General features: G+C 40.2%; 1 long non-coding RNA gene across 2 annotated transcripts in view; it reads right to left on the minus strand.

Annotated features, from left to right (window-relative positions):
• LOC105464861 (uncharacterized) overlaps nt 1–16,351 on the minus strand; it is a 68,848-nt gene that overhangs the window by 37,564 nt on the left and 14,933 nt on the right. For both annotated transcript variants that reach the window (XR_011611623.1, XR_977093.3), the window contains exon 2: nt 10,780–10,838. This is a non-coding gene — a long non-coding RNA (uncharacterized lncRNA). The remainder of the gene's footprint in view (nt 1–10,779; nt 10,839–16,351) is intronic.

Below are 16,351 nucleotides of genomic sequence, written 5' to 3' on the forward strand. Positions count from 1 at the left end.
GTATTTCACGTATCAACTGAGTAACTAGGAATAATATACTGAAGGCTATTCTCTACACAGACTAAGAATTTCTAGACTGAAATAAGATCAGAATGTCAGAAATAAAATAGGTGTCAAAAATCATCCAACTCGAGCTACTGATTTTACAAATGAAGACTCCAGGTCCTGCATGACACAGTGACTCCCCAAGGACACCTAGCTAGGAATGACAGGGTCTGGGGCCAGTGAAAAGACAGCTTGTGTTATGATTTCACCAGAAATGAATATGAGACTACTGGGTCCATCTCTGGGATCCTAATAGAGATTGGGTCAGGGTTTGTGTGGTTAGAATTGCTCCTTTGGGAGACAGGAGAAGAGAGAAATAGAGACAGCTGGGAGGTAGGCTTTGTTACATGTCTTGGTTTCTTTCCTGAACAGTCGGACCTTTCCTCTCATCTTTAGATCACACACAATTCAAACCTTTCCACCTTCTGGTGTCTCTCACTGGAAACACTATTAAAATTTTGGGCAAGACAATTCTTGTTTGCAGGACTGACTGACTGGAATACCTGGCCTTTGCTCACTAAATATCTGTTGCATCTCCAGGCATGATTATAAGAAAACAAGTGGGGATATTTTCAACTGCCACCTAGGAGGGTGGTACTGCCTCATTTTCCTGTCCCTTCAATTGAGGATCACCAAAGACCAGTTGGCAAGGTTGCATTTATGTTGAGCAAACTGCATCTTGGTCAGCACAAGAAAGCAATCACAATGATGGACGAGAATGGTCTTAACGACCACCTTCACCAAAATGACCTGTGTTGTCTGTTAAAAACAGGATTCTCAGGCCCCCCTCTCAGGGAGTAGGATGCAAGAATATACATTTTTTTAAATTATACTTTAAGTTCTAGGGTACATGTGCACAATATGCAGGTTTGTTACATATGTATACATGTGCCATGTTGGTGTGCTGCACCCATTAACTCGTTATTTACATTAGGTATATCTCCTAATGCTATCCCTCCCCCTTACCCGCCCCCCCCCACAAAAGGACCCAGTGTGTGATGTTCCCCTTCCTGTGTACAAATGATCTCATTGTTCAATTCCCACCTATGAGTGAGAACATGCAGTATTTGGTTTTCTGTTCTTGTGATAGTTTGCTGAGAATGATGGTTTCCAGCTGCATCCATGTCCCTACAAAGGACACGAACTCATCCTTTTTTATGGCTGCATAGTATTCCATGGTGTGTATGTACCACATTTTCTTAATCCAGTCTGTCACTGATGGACATTTGGGTTGATTCCAAGTCTTTGCTATTGTGAATAGTGCCACAATAAACATACGTGTGCATGTGTCTTTATAGCAGCATGATTTATAATCCTTTGGGTATATACCCAGTAATGGGATGGCTGGGTCAAACGGTATTTGTAGTTCTAGATCCTTGAGGAATCACCACACTGCTTTCCACAATGGTTGAACTAGTTTACAGTCCCACCAACAGTGTAAAAGTGTTCCTATTTCTCCACATCCTCTCCAGCACCTGTTGTTTCCTGATTTTTTTAATGATCGCCATTCTAACTGGTGTGAGATGGTATCTCATTGTGATTTTGATTTGCATTTCTCTGATGGTGAGTGATGATGAACATTTTTTCATGTGTCTGTTGGCTGCATAAATGTCTTCTTCTGAGAAGTGTCTGTTCATATCCTTTGCCCACTTTTCAATGGGGTTGTTTGTTTTTTTTCTTGTAAATTTGTGAGTTCTTTGTAGGTTCTGGATATTAGCCCTTTGTCAGATGAGTAGATTGCAAAAATTTTCTCCCATTCTGTAGGTTGCCTGTTCACTCTAATGGTAGTTTCTTTTGCTGTCCAGAAGCTCTTTAGTTTAATGAGATCCCATTTGTCAATTTTGGCTTTTGTTGCCATTGCTTTTGGTGTTTTAGACATGAAGTCTTTTCTCATGCCTATGTCCTGAATGGTATTGCCTAGGTTTTCTTCTAGGGTTTTTATGGTTTTGGGTCTAACATTTAAGTCTCTAATTCATCTTGAATTAATTTTCGTATAAGGAGAAAGAGAAGGATCCAGTTTCAGCTTTCTACTTATGGCTAGCCAATTTTCCCAGCATCATTTATTAAATAGGGAATCCTTTCCCCACTTCTTGTTTTTGTCAGGTTTGTCAAAGATCAGATGGCTGTAGATGTGTGGTATTATTTCTGAAGGTTCTGTTCTGTTCTATTGGTCTATATCTCTGTTTTGGTACCAGTACCATGCTCTTGTGGTTACTGTAGCCTTGTAGTATAGTTTGAAGTCAGGTAGCATGATGCCTCCAGTTTTGTTCTTTTGGCTTAGGATTGTCTTGGCAATGCGGGGTCTTTTTTGGTTCCATATGAACTTTAAAGCAGTTTTTTCCCAATTCTGTGAAGAAAGTCATTGGTAACTTAATGGGGTGGCATTGAATCTATAAATTACCTTGGGCAGTATGGCCATTTTCACAATATTGATTCTTCCTATCCATGAGCATGGTATGTTCTTCTATTTCTTTGTGTCCTCTTTTATTTCACTGAGCAGTAGTTTGTAGTTCTCCTTGAAGAGGTCCTTTACATCCCTTGTAAGTTGGATTCCTAGGTATTTTATTCTCTTTGAAGCTATTGTGAATGGGAGTTCATTCATGATTTTGCTCTCTGTTTGTCTGTTATTGGTGTATAAGAATGCTTGTGATTTTTGCACGTTGATTTTGTATCCTGACACTTTGCTGAAGTTGCTTATCAGCTTAAGGAGATTTTGGGCTGAGACAACGGGGTTTTCTAAATATACAATCATGTCATCTGCAAACAGGGACAATTTGACTTCTTCTTTTCCTAACCGAATACCCTTTATTTCTTTCTCTTGCCTGATTGCCCTAGCCAGAACTTCCAACACTATGTTGAATAGGAGTGTTGAGAGAGGGCATCCCTGTCTTGTGCCAGTTTTCAAAGGGAATGCTTCCAGTTTTTGCCCATTCAGTATGATATTGGCTATGGGTTTGTCATAAATAGCTCTTATTATTTTGAGATACATTCCATCAGTACTGATTTTATTGAGAGTTTTTAGCATGAAGGGCTGTTGAATTTTGTCAAAGACCTTTTCTGCATCTATTGAGATAATCATGTGGTTTTTGTCTTTGGTTCTGTTTATATGCTGGATTATGCTTATTTGCATATGTTGAATCAGCCTTGCATCCCAGGGATGAAGCCCACTTGATCATGGTGGATAAGCTTTTTGATGTGCTGCTGGATTCGGTTTGCCAGTATTTTATTGAGGATTTTTGCATCGATATTCATCAGGGATATTGGTTTAAAATTCTCTTTTTTTGTTGTATGTCTGCCAGGCTTTGGTATCAGGATGATGTCGGCCTCGTAAAATGAGTTAGGGAGGATTCCCTCTTTTTCTATTGATTGGAATAGTTTCAGAAGGAACGGTACCAGCTCCTCCTTGTACCTCTGGTAGAATTCGGCTGTGAATCCGTCTGGTCCTGGACTTTTTTTGGTTGGTAGGCTATTAATTATTGCCTCAATTTCAGAGCCTGCTGTTGGTCTATTCAGGGATTCAACTTCTTCCTGGTTTAGTCTTGGGAGACTGTAAGTGTCCAGGAAATTATCCATTTCTTCTAGGTTTTCTAGTTTATTTGCTTAGAGGTGTTTATAGTATTCTCTGATGGTAGTTTGTATTTCTGTGGGGTCAGTGGTGATATCCCCTTTATTATTTTTTATTGCATCTATTTGATTCTTCTCTCTTTTTTTCTTTATTAGTCTTGCTAGCCGTCTATCAATTTTGTTGATCTTTTCAAAAAACCAGCTCCTGGATTCACTGATTTTTTGAAGGATTTTTTTTGTGTCTCTATCTCCTTCAGTTCTACTCTGATCTTAGTTATTTCTTGCCTTCTGCTAGCTTTTGAATGTGTTTGCTCTTGCTTCTCTAGTTCTTTTAATTGTGATGTTAGTGTGTCAATTTTAGATCTTTCCTGCTTTATCTTGTGGGCATTCAGTGCTATAAATTTCCCTCTACACACTGCTTTAAATGTGTCCCAGAGATTATGGTATGTTGTATCTTTGTTCTCATTGGTTTCAAAGAACATCTTTATTTCTGCCTTCATTTCGTTATGTACCCAGCAGTCATTCAGGAGCAGGTTGCTCAGTTTCCATGTAGTTGAGTGGTTTTGATTGAATTTCTTAGTCCTGAATTCTAGTTTGTTTGCACTGTGGTCTGAGAGACAGTTTGTTATAATTTCTGTTCTTTTACATTTGCTGAGGAGTGCTTTACTTCCAACTATGTGGTCAATTTTGGAATAAGTGTGATGTGGTGCTGAGAAGAATGTATATTCTGTTGCTTTGGGGTGGAGAGTTCTGTAGATGTCTATTAGGTCCATTTGGTGCAGAGTTGAGTTCAATTCCTGGATATCCTTGTTAACTTTCTGTTTCATTGATCTGTCTAATGTTGACAGTGGGGTGTTAAAGTCTCCCATTATTATTGTGTGGGAGTCCAAGTCTCTTTGTAAGTCTCTAAGGACATGCTTTATGAATCTGGGTGCTCCTGTATTGGGTGCATATATATTTAGGATAGTTCGCTCTTCCTGATGAATTGATCCCTTTACCATTATGTAATGGCCTTCTTTATCTCTTTTGATCTTTGATGGTTTAAAGTCTGTTTTATCAGAGACTAGGATTGCAACCCCTGCTTTTTTTTGTTTTCCATTTGCTTGGTAGATCTTCCTCCATCCCTTTATTTTGAGCCTACGTGTGTCTCTGCATGTGAGATGGGTCTCCTGAATATAGCAAACTGATGGATCTTGACTCTTTATCCAATTTGCCAGTCTGTGTCTTTTAATTGGACCATTTAGTCCATTTACATTTAAGGTTAATAGTGTTATGTGTGAACTTGATCCTGTCATTATGATATTAGCTGGTTATTTTGCTCATTAGTTGATGCAGTTTCTTCCAAGCATCGATGGACTTTACATTTTGGCATGTTTTTGCAGTGGCTGGTACCTGTTGTTCCTTTCCATGTTTAGTGCTTCCTTCAGGATCTCTTGTAGGGCAGGCCTGGTGGTGACAAAATCTCTAAGCATTTGCTTGTCTGTAAAGGATTTTATTTCTCCTTCACTTATTAAACTTAGTTTTGCTGGATATGAAATTCTGGGTTGAAAATTCTTTTCTTTAAGAATGTTGAATATGGGCCCCCACTCTCTTCTGGCTTGTAGAGTTTCTGACAAGAGACCTGCTGTTAGTCTGATGGGTTTCCCTTTGTGGGTAACCCGACCATTCTCTCTGGCTGCCCTTAACATTTTTTCCTTCATTTCAACTTTGGTGAATCTGACAATTATGTGTCTTGGAGTTGCTCTTCTCAAGGAGTATCTTTGTGGCGTTCTCTGTATTTCCTTAATTTGAATGTTGGCCTGCCTTACTAGGCTGGGGAAGTTCTCCTGGATGATATCCTGCAGAGTGTTTTCCAACTTGGTTCCATTTTCCTCATCACTTTCAGGCACCCCAATCTGACGTAGATTTGGTCTTTTCACATAATCCCATATTTCTTGGAGGCTTTGTTCATTTCTTTTTACTCTTTTTTCTCTACACTTCTCTTCTCGCTTCATTTCATTCATTTGATCTTCAATTGCTGATACTTTTTCTTCCAGTTGATCGAGTTGGTTACTGAAGCTTGTGCATTTGTCACGTAGTTCTCCTGTTGTGGTTTTCATCTCTATCAGTTCTTTTAAGGACTTATCTACATTGGTTATTCTAATTAGCCATTTGTCAAATCTTTTTTCAAGGTTTTTAGTTTCTTTGCGCCAGTTACATAGTTCCTCCTTTAGCTCTAAGAAGTTTGATCGACTGAAGCCTTCTTCTCTCAACTCGTCAAAGTCATTCTCCATCCAGCTTTGTTCCATTGCTGGTGATGAGTTGCATTCCTTTGGAGGGGGAGATGCGCTCTGATTTTTTGAAATCCAGTTTTCTGCACTGCTTTTTCCCCATCTTTGTGGTTTTATCTGCCTTTGGTCTTTGACGATGGTGATGTACTGATGGGGTTTTGGTGTGGGTGTCCTTTCTGTTTGTTAGTTTTCCTTCTAACAGTCAGAATCCTCAGCTGTAGGTCTATTGGAGTTTTCTTGAGGTCCACTCCAGATGCTGTTTGCCTGGGTATCAGCAGTGGAGGCTGCAGAAGATAGAATATTGCTGAACAGCAAGTGTTGCTGTCTGACTTTTGCTCTGGAAGCTTCATCTCAGGGGTGTACCCAGCCATGTGAGGTGTGAGGTGTCGGTCTGCACCTCAGTTAAAAATGCAGAAATCACCCGCCTTCTGTGTCGCTCGTGCTGGGAGCTGGAGGCTGGAGCTGTTCCTAATCGGCCATCTTGGGCGTGCCCCCTGAGAATGCTTTGATTTTGATGCAGGCCATATGAATCAGCCTTGCCGACTCAGGGCTGCAGTGTCCCTAAGGTACTGGCCTAGGACTCGGTGCAGATCTGGAAGTGAGGGCCACCGGGCATGCCTCAGTCTCCCATAGTGTGCAGGAAACTGCCACCTCAGCAGCAGCAGGCCCAGGATGGTGCTGAGGCCCAGCACTAGAAGCAGAGCGGTCACCAAGGAGATCCAGGCTAGCAAGAATATACATTTTTAATAGTCTCACCAGGTGATTCTCATGCACACTAAAAGTTTAGAACCTTTGCCTTAGTAGTAGCACTCAACCCTGGCTCATGTGAGAATTAATGTTTAAAAATGCCATTGTTCAAGCCCTACTGTCAGAGATTTTCAGTTTCAACTACAGTGAAGCCCTAGCATTGCATGTTTTAAAACCTGCCTAGGTAATTCTAATATTCATCTAAAGTTAGGAAACACTACCATTATGAAATCTTGCAAGGTAAGAGGAAACCACAAATTAATCCCCTCACTTTTGGGTTAAATGCAAGAAACTTAAAACAATGGTTTTCAACCTTGGCTGCACCCTTAGTGAGACTTCTAAAACCCTAGTGCCACACGCCATGCCATTGACATCAGAATCTTCTGAACTAGGACCCAGGCTTCAGTGTTTTTTAAAGTTCGCAGTTCACTCTAATGTGCAGCCAAGTTTGAGAACCATGGATTCAGAATATTTTCCTGAATTCTCCCATAAACTTCTGCTCTTGGCTTTTATCTTTCCTCCAATCCCCTAATTCAAAAGTTTGAGGCTGTGGGGGTCAGGGCAAGAATAATAAAGGGAGAAAGGGCAAGATTCAGTCTAGTTCTTTTCTCCACTTAATCCCTGGCTACCACTGACTCAGCACTCTGGGAGTAGCTAAGGTGCAGTGGAGAAAGCTCTAGACCTATTGTTGTATATTTTCAAGAGGAAGATCCTTGGACCAGCATCAAGTTTGCTTTTAATCTTGATTCTTCCCTGAGGTTTCTAAATATTGTTCCAGCATAGGAATTTCAGCTTTTATTATTTTCCAACTTTTCATTTATATGGCATGCATGGGTCAAAGAAGCAATGGAAAGTTGGAAACAATTGCCTTCTAATTAGCAGATGTCTCAGTGGCTAACATTATTTGCCAGTAGCGGTGCCAGGGCAGCACTGGGAAAGTTAATTACTGTCAACAGTCCTCAAGCCTGTTTTCATAACTGATAATGACTGTTAATATGTCACCACTGAAGTTAGAGACTCAGAAAAATCTTTTGTCCTAGGACGATTAAATGTCATGGAAGAATGACCTCCAAATTTGCCTTTGGGTAGATAAAGTTCAATGTGACTGGCTGGGCACAGTGGCTCAGCCTGTAATCTCAGCACTTTGGGAGGCCAAGGTGGGTGGATCACGAGGTCAGGAGTTCAAGACCAGCCTAACCAACATGGTCAAACCCCATCTCTACCAAAAATACAAAAAACTTAGTTGGGCATGGTGGCACACATCTGTAATCCCAGCTATTTGGGAGGCTGAGGCAGGAGAATCGCTTGAACCCAGGAGGCAGAGTTTTCAGTGAGCCAAGATCATGCCATTGCACTCCAGTCTGGGCAACAGAGCAAGACTCCATCTCAAAAAAAAAAAAAAAAAAAAAAAAGTTCAATGTGACCTTTTTAAAAGCAATGTTAAATCTGACCCCAGTTACTAAAGGCAGAAGAATAACACGAGATTTGAGACCAAGCCGGTTCCTCTTTGCCTGTTTCGACCCCATTTATAGTCATGTCAAATGTCCCCCATTTCTGCTGGCTTCAGCCCCATCTTGTTGCTGCTTCCTTGAGATGTGAGGAAAGATCATTCTTTCTTCTGTTCTAGGCCAAGTCCCAGATGCTGACAATAAAACTGTCTAAGTCTGGAGTATTATGGCTCCTAGTGTTAGGTTCTTTCAACACACACCACACACACACGTTTCCTCTAAGGTGCATCATTTGCAATGGGCTGGTGGATGCTGATAGTGAATTGGGGATCACCAGTACATGTTCCCCTTCCCTAATGGTCAGTAGTCCTCCCCTGCCACATGGCCTTAGTTAGGGCCAGATTTGACGATCAGATAGTTAAATAAATCAGAACTGCAAATCCATCAAGATCCTTTCTCCTTATGTGACCTTATGCCTGCAAATAGATACGTGGTGAGGGTGGGGGGAAGAACACAGCCTGACAACATACAACAATAGCATCCATGCCTCAAATCAAAAATGCCCTCCAGTGGGTGGATACTTGCCTGAAAACTGCAAGCCCCAAAAGGACCACTCAGGTTGTTTTTCCTAGATTTCCAGACATTTTCCCCTGAAACAGTCCTTAGAACTTAAAATGGGAACATCAAAGACATTAATATCTCATTCCTACCACCTACTGCTTAATCAGTATGTTGCTAAGCCCCTTACATATGAAATCTTACTCAGTCCTCACACAACCCACAGAGGGGGACACGATATCACCATCCCCACTTAAAAGAGGAAGAAATGCATTCAAGTTTACCCAATTAGGACGTGTGAGGATATAATTCAGGGTGTGTCTGGATTTAGAACTGCACACTGTACCTGCTGTGCTTTATTGCATTAACTGCTGCTGCTGCTCTGACCTGGGCTGACCTTGCAGTAAGTCTGGAGAAACCCCTTGCTATGTTTCTGTGTTTTCATCACAGTTTCCGTCACTACTTTCTTGACCTTATCACTCTTACAGCCCTGGTCCTATTCTCTCTGAGATGGGAGAGGCCTTTGCCAGCCAGCCTCTCTGCTCTTTAATTAGATCTCGAACACAATGTCCTTGTGTTCTAGTCTTTCTATGGTGCCCTTGTATTATGAATGTAAAAGTTAAGCTTCCAGATCTCTCACAGGTACCCCATTTTCTCCTCCCTGTGCTTCTCTGAACTTGTTTCCCTAACCACAAACATAGAAAAAGTTTTCTAGAGGTTGAGTCAGAAGAATTTTTGTGGTAAAGAGGACATTGAAAGGGGATAGGTCTACTAAATGTCTTGTGTTAGGGTTCTCCAGAGAAACAGATAAATATATATCTATTTATATATGGGTATATATATATATATATTTTTATATATGTGTGTATATATATATATTTGTGTGTGTGTGTGTGTATGTATACACATGTTGTTGTATGTTGTCAGGCTGTGTTCTTCCCCCCACCCTCACCACGTATCTATTTGCAGGCATAAGGTCACATAAGGAGAAAGGATCTTGATGGATTTGCAGTTCTGATTTATTTAACACATATATGTATACACATGTGTGTATACATATATATATATGAGGAGATTGTTATGGGAATTGACTCATGCAATTACAGAAGCCTAGAAGTCCCACAATATGCCACTGCAAGCTGGAGACCCAGGATAGGTGTCATTCAGTTAGAGTCCTAAGGCCTGAGAACTAGTGTGAGAAGACTTTGGATTCAGACATGACTCAAGTGTACTGGTGGACTTTTCAGTTACATGAGAAAATGCACTGTCTCTTTGGTTAAGCAGTTGGGTTCATTTTCTGTCACTTGGCGGGGAAGGTTCCTAAAGACTACAGCATTCTTCCCATGGATCACTGGATGGCCTCATGCAAAATTGTTGTCCAGACACTGTGTGGGACAGATGAACCCAAAAGCATTTCTTCCCTAATATGCACCCCAACACCCAGAATCTCGTCTACGCATGAGAAACAGCTTTGTAAATCGTAAACTAGGTGTCAATAGAAAGTCACATTCCTATAACTCAGTGTGAATTGACCTTCTTAATATGAGAGCTGAGTGAAGACAGAGAATGTATGAGGCTTTGGGTACAGGTTCCTGAGGGGTGCTCAAATGGGTGTTAAGAGAAAAGACTGGAGTAGGGAAAGAGAGAAGGAATTGATAGATGTTAAAATGAACATATTAATTTTGCCTGTGGCCATGTTTCCAGTAATTGGCTTTTGGATCTGAACCAAGAATAGCAGAATTGAAAACCTAATAAAAACAAAACCCATGAAGAGAAGAAAAATTTTCATAGTAGCCCAAGTGAGAGTAATGACGTGAACTAATCCAATTTGAAGTATAAACAAAGAAATTGCTTCACGCAACAAGACTGACTTATTTTGTTTCAGAGCTAAATACCATGAGGGTAGGTCAGGAAATCTGGCCTAAATATATGTGTGGGGGTCAGGAAGACGGAGCTTAGTCATTCAATTGGAGGACAGAAGAAAAAGGAACAAGAAGTTCTTCTATAGTGACTGATCATAAAGTTTTGAAAAAAGAGGTATTCAAGTAGCACTTTAATCCACAATACATGTTATGAGAGGCTGCAGGGAGATGTATAATTTAAAAGCTCACTAAAAAATGGCAAATTAAATTTTATTTTCTACTTACGGTTGATAGACATGACTTTTCAAGGTCAGGCATATTAAGTGGCTTTCAGATATTAAGCACTGCAGAAAGAGGGAACATTTTTAAACTTTCCTTTAAAATAGTGGTTTCCATCATTTTTCACATTATTATGTACAAAGAAAGTGACAATTCTATGACACTATGGTAAATGGACGAGGTCATTTGAGGCAGAGATTGCTGGCCTGTGCCAGGTCCACCCAGGCTCCGCAAAGACTGAGGAATACCTATTTTGCATACAAGTGAGCTGGATCCACTAGTTAAGAAACCAAGTCAAAGACTGTCTATAAGGCAAAACCTATACTGCAGCCATTTGGGGGAAAGAACAAAGCACTAAACTAGAGGGCAAAGACCAACATTTTGGTTCTAGCTTTGCCAAGTGTAGGACATTGGACTAGGCACTTAACTTCAGTAAGCCTCAGTCTGCTTATGTACAAAACAGAGTAAAAGATTTCTTGCATTTCCTACTTTACAAGGTCACCATGAGGATCAAGAGTACCATGTTCATAAACATCATGTACAACCATAGAGTGCTATAGAAATGTGTGGCCTGATGATAACGAGTATGACATTTTTCTCCCCAGCCCTACCTCCATTTAGACTACCCTTCCTTTCAAGAGTCACCTGCAATGGACAGGAGTTGACACCAAGGAGAACAATGCAGCTGCTAAATCTCAAGTGGCTAGGAGCACAGAGTGTGGGAAGCTATTCTGTGGCTGTGTTTTTGAGTTGGGCCAAAGAGCTAGTGGGGTTTTGGCTTCCCAAGTACCTCTGTTGAAACTCCCTGGGGAATTTTGCTTTATGAAATTTCCAGCAATTGGAGATCCCACTGGGTTGGTGAATAGAAGCCTAAAGGGCTCCCTGTTGGATGAAAAAATGTGTTTGAAGTCTGCTGGGAAGAGCTGTAGGAGGCAGCTGAGGGTTCTTCCATGACTCCTACTGTGCATTAACAGAAGCTGTCCCTACCACTGTTGATTGCCAATTATTTTTGTCTCCAGAGCCAAATAAAATATATTTGAATTTGACCCATCTTTTACTAGGATCTACAGATGGTGAAATATTAATGAACAGGTGGGTTGCACAATATTCCAAGATTGCATTAGAATTGATTTGTATAGGCTAAATTATTAACACCAGAGTTGCTGACATATATTCTCATATGATTAGCAAACTCAGAAACCCTAATATCAACACAGAATACATTCAGAACTATCAAACACAACATCTACTTTGCTGGAAATAGAATACTAGGTAAAGTAATTGAGATCTCACATAACACTCCTCTGAAAATAGGGACAGCTAATTTTGTAATGGATTGCCAGGAAAAGCTGTGACAATGCCTACTCTGGAAGTCTCTAAATTTCTTTTCAACCTGAGAAGGGTGTTCCATCATATTTACTGGAGTAAGAAGTGATAGAGGAGGTAGAATAGTTCTGGAAGTCACATCTCTAAATAGAACAAATCTTGGGATCCTCCAAGTTTCGGTCTATGCATGGAACTACATTTAAAGAGGCAAAATCTAGTGGCTAAATAATAGCTAAAATTGTTCCAATCACGACTTGCACCTCTCAGAGATCATTATTCAAGTAATGCTTCTATCCCTTCCTCCAGTTCAGTGTTTCCTGGACTTCCCCTGCACCGATGCTCTTGCTTACCTAAGCCTCTTCTTCAGCCTCTTCTCCATCTCTGGACAATTCAATACACTGCGTGGACCTTGCTTAGATTCTAATTTGAGCAAACCAACTTTTCTTCTCCTTCTCCTTCTCCTTCCTCCTTCCTCCTTCCTCCTTCCTTCTTCTTTCTTCCTTCTTCTTTCAGACAGCATCTCTCTCTGTTGCCCAGGCTGAATGCAGTGGCACAATCACAGCTCACTGCAGCCTCAACCTCCTGGGCTCAAGTGATTCTGCCACCTCAACCTCCCCCAGTACCTTATACTACAGGTACTCAACACCATGCCTGGCTAATTTTTGTATTTTTTGTAGAGATGGAGTTTCACCATGTTGCCTAGACTGGTCTCGAACTTCTGAGTTCAAACGTGATCTGCCTGCCTCGCCCTCCCAAAGTGCTGGGATTACAGGCATGAGCCACTACACCTGGCCTCAAACCATCTTCAATGCAACATTTTGAAGACAATGAGGGAAATCTGAATTTGGAGAGTGTATTAGATGATACCAATAACATATTTTTAGTTTTGATAGGTGTGATTAATTGTATTGTGGTTATGTAAGAAAACACTATTTTTAGCAGTCAACACTTAGATACAGAAAGGTAAAATGACACAATTCTGGGATTCACTTATCATACATCAACCAAAATAAAGGAGGAAGGAAGGAAAAATGTATAGAAGTAAAAGTAGGAAAATACTGATAATTCTGGAATTTAAGTGATTGATGTTTGAAGTCCAATACTATATTCTCCATTTTTGTGTATGCTTGAAATTTTTCCTATTTTCTAGGAAAATTTCCCTTGAACATTTTTTTAAAGAATTTAAAAATTATTTTCTAAAGAGAGAAAGAAGGAATGGCGTGGTGGATCACACCTGTAATCCCAACACTTTGGGAGGCCAAGGCGGGCGGATCACTTGAGGCCAGGAGTTCGAGAGAAGACTGGCCAACATGGTGAAACCCCATCTCTACCAAAAATACAAAAATTATCCAGGCATGTTTCCACACACCTGAGGTCCCAGAGAATCTCTTGAACCCAGGAGCCGGAGGTTGCAGTGAGCCACGATGGCGCCATTGCACTCCAGCCTGGGTGACAGAGCAAGACCTTGTCTCAAAAAAAAAAAAAAAAAAAGGAGGAAAGCAAATGCAAATATCTTCAGAATGTCATAAGAAAAGGCAAAAGTAAATCAGATAAATATATTTTAAAACAATAATAAAAGAAGCATTTTGTTGACAGATAAATTCATCAAACAAGACTGACTTTTTTGAGTGCCATTCATAGCACTGTCAGGTCAGCAGTGTAGTGTGAGGTATATTTCAATGCAAAATATTGAAATTATAAAAATAGGATTATGCACACAAACATTTCAAGCCTTTATAATTGTTTTCAGTCCGAATGGTATAGGCCTATTTATAAAATATTTTCTGAATTTATATTATAATTTAAACTAGCGATATCCTATTAATTAACATATTTAAAACTTATAAGGAGACAGGTCGTTTAAAAAAATACTCTTGAACTGAGTAAAAAATAGCAGGAAGTGAAGTTCAGCTCTAGGGAGAAGGGAAGTTGTGCTAAAACTTTTCAAAATGGAATTTAACCTGAGACTTTTAAAGCATAGCTTTCTGTAAGGATTCATGGCTTTCCTCCCACACTCTCTGGTCTGGGGCCAGTGTCTGGAGGAAACTATTGCTGAATGAGATTTTAGAAAGCAGCATAGTTTCTGAAATGAGCAGCCATTGGAAACCAAAAACTTTCTCAGGGTACTCAAAGAGTTTGAAGAGAACTGATATTTGAAAACGGAAATCCTTCCATTTGTGACAATGTGGACAAACCTGGAGAACATTATGCTAAGTGAGATAAACCACTCACAGCAAGACAAATACTGCCTGATCTCGTGTATATGTGGAATCTAAAATAGTTAATCTCATAGAAGCACAGAGTAGAATGGTGGTTGTCGGGGCTGGGGTATACAGGAAATGAGGAGATGTTGGTCAAAGGGTACAAAGCTTCAGCCATGCAAGAGGAGTTACTTCTGGAGACCTAACATACAGCATGGTAACAACAGTTAACAATACTGTATTGTAGACTTGAAATTTGCTACCAGGGTAGATCTTAAGTGTTCTCAACACAAAAGAAAAGAGGCAGCTATGTGAGGTGATAGATAAGTCAACTAGGTCGATTGAGGTGATCATTTTCCAACATATACATATATCAAAACATGAAGTCATATATCTTAAATATATACAATTTCTATTCGTCAGTTATGCCCCAATAAAGCTGAAAAAAATTTTTTTTTAATGAGAACTGATGTTTGCATCCAGTTGCTGCTAAAGGCACAAATTTTCTTTAAAAACTATTCAATGATTTTCCAGCTCTTACAGACATACTGGGAAGAAAAATGTTAAAATAAAACCTATTTGAGAAATTTGGATTGAACTACCTCATCCTGTATGAGGTAAGGCCAATGTGCAATCTTGCATTGCTAATCACTCAAGCAGAGTGCTCAGAAGCTGGGAAACAGGCTGGGGTTAAGAACATTGCTTAAGGAAGAATAATTAGATCCTTTCCATGTCTCATAGCCACAATTTTTTTCCAGCTTTGGCTGTTGTTTGAGCAAGACTTTGTGTATTAAACATTGATCTAGCCAAGTAGCTTAATGGAGAATTTGCTCAAATTGGTTTTTTAGCATCTTGTTGGCAGAAGGGGAAATGACTGCTTGAATGTTTCAACCTTAATGCTGACATGTGGCAACTTGAAGCAGTTGAATGAAGGTTCCTCCAGCTAGAGAGGTAAGATGAACATGCAGGACCAGCAAGAAAGCAGGTCATCATGTTAGACAGGAGCAATTATGTGCAGAGACTTTGAAAGAAGAGAAAAAGACATTTAGTCATCAGAGAGCAGCCATTCAAGTTAGACCTTGAAGGACAGGGAGGGGGAATCAAGCAGAAGATATAATGTAAGCAAATGCACAAAGGCTATACTGTGGAGAGGATGTGGGGAAGAGGGAAGAGGTCCATTTGACTGGAACAGAGGGTAAATTTAAGGCAGTAGAAGGTCATAAGACTTATGGAAAACTTGGAATAGCAGAATGGGACTGTTAGGTGTTAGGTCGATACCAGTTGGGGGCACTGGGGATTTTTAAAACGTGATCAGAGCTGCCTTGTTGAAGGTAAACCTAGCAGTGGTGAGTCAAATGAAATGGAGTGATGAGAGAACAGGTGGTACTAATCACTACCAGTACTGAGGACTTTGCAGGTACCACTTCATATACATAATCTGATTTAATTCTCATAGCAAGAAACATTATTAGCCCACTTTACAGATGATAAAATTGAGGCTTAGGGTGATTAAACAACTTGCCCAAATTCACACAGCTAAAGCAGAAGAGGTAGTATTTTAATCTAGACACAGGTACTGACCCTTAATCACTATGCTTGACTGCTTCTTAAGGACGCTAGAATGGGTGGTAGGTGACAAGGGTCTGAATTAGGAAGTTGGAGATAATAATGGAAAAGAGGGATCAAATTCTTAGAGGTAGGATTGGCAAGACTTCACCAACAAGAGTCTATGGAGGTCTGTGATTTGGCGTCTGGGTGAAAAGAAGAATGATACTGTTACTAACCTCAACAAAGAAACCAGAAGAAAGACTTGATATCGAATAAAAGATGATTAATATGGTTTTAGTTATATTGAGTTTGAAATGTCATTAGTAGATCCCCGTGAAAATGTCTATCCAGCCATTGGAAATGTAGCTTGGTTGCTGAAGAGGGGAGATGGAGCTAGAAAGAGGAACTGAGGCATCATGTGCAAGCAATAGAGGGGCAAATAAGCAAGGGAGGGTGGCAGAAGAAAATCATCCCAGGTGTTTCTTTTCTTCTTACTCAGCTCG

This window comes from Macaca nemestrina, chromosome 13 (genome assembly GCF_043159975.1).
Source record: "Macaca nemestrina isolate mMacNem1 chromosome 13, mMacNem.hap1, whole genome shotgun sequence".
In the NCBI taxonomy this organism is placed as follows: Eukaryota; Metazoa; Chordata; class Mammalia; order Primates; family Cercopithecidae; genus Macaca; species Macaca nemestrina.